The sequence below is a fragment of the Corvus kubaryi genome, unplaced genomic scaffold (genome assembly GCF_017639235.1).
Source record: "Corvus kubaryi isolate FWS band 111438036 unplaced genomic scaffold, C.kubaryi_AGA036_p1.0 137, whole genome shotgun sequence".
In the NCBI taxonomy this organism is placed as follows: domain Eukaryota; kingdom Metazoa; phylum Chordata; class Aves; order Passeriformes; family Corvidae; genus Corvus; species Corvus kubaryi.
Genome location: NW_024580671.1, coordinates 29,726,003 through 29,726,551, shown reverse-complemented (window position 1 = coordinate 29,726,551; position 549 = coordinate 29,726,003). Strand labels below are relative to the sequence as shown.

Below are 549 nucleotides of genomic sequence, written 5' to 3'. Positions count from 1 at the left end.
CTCAGGAAGCTGCGCCCAGGGAAGTTTTGCTGCCTGTGCTGACACCAGGACAAGTCCTGCGGGCCTTGTGCTGGCGACTAAGCCTCACCGCAGCTGTAGTGCTTTCACCCCGGCAGAGGGTCTATGTGCGCTCCGGCTGATGCGGCGGGGCCGGGGCCGGGGTCGGGGCCGGGTGCCCGGGGCCGCGGCGGGGCCGGGCGGGGCGGGGAGGCCCCGCAGCCGGTTCCCTTTTTGCCCGGCGTGTGATTGGCGGCGGCTTCGGAGCTGCCTCTGCCGCCGGCCATGGAGCCTCCCCGTCGGCCCCCGGCTCGCGCCGCTTCCTGCTGAGGGAAACACCTGTCCGGAGCCGGGGCCGGGTCTGGGGCCGGGGCCGCCGCTGCGGTGAGTAACTCCGTGCTGGGGGCCAGCGGGGGTCGCGGCGGATCCCGCCCCGGGCCGGTGCTGCCCGAGGCCCGGGCTCGCAAGTGGTGGCGCGGCTCCGCTCCCCGCGCCGGCCGCGGGCGTCCCCGCCCCGGCCCCGTGCCCGCCGCACGGCGGCCCCCACCGCGG

The 549-nt window shown here is 77.6% G+C and overlaps 1 protein-coding gene across 1 annotated transcript in view; it reads left to right on the top strand.

The window, feature by feature from the left end:
* The first annotated feature begins 202 nt into the window (after positions 1-202).
* The window catches only part of PIK3CG (phosphatidylinositol-4,5-bisphosphate 3-kinase catalytic subunit gamma), a 33,914-nt gene continuing 33,567 nt past the window's right edge, over positions 203-549 (top strand). The window contains exon 1 of the mRNA XM_042018355.1: positions 203-381. The gene's annotated coding sequence lies outside the window, so the exon portion shown is untranslated. The remainder of the gene's footprint in view (positions 382-549) is intronic.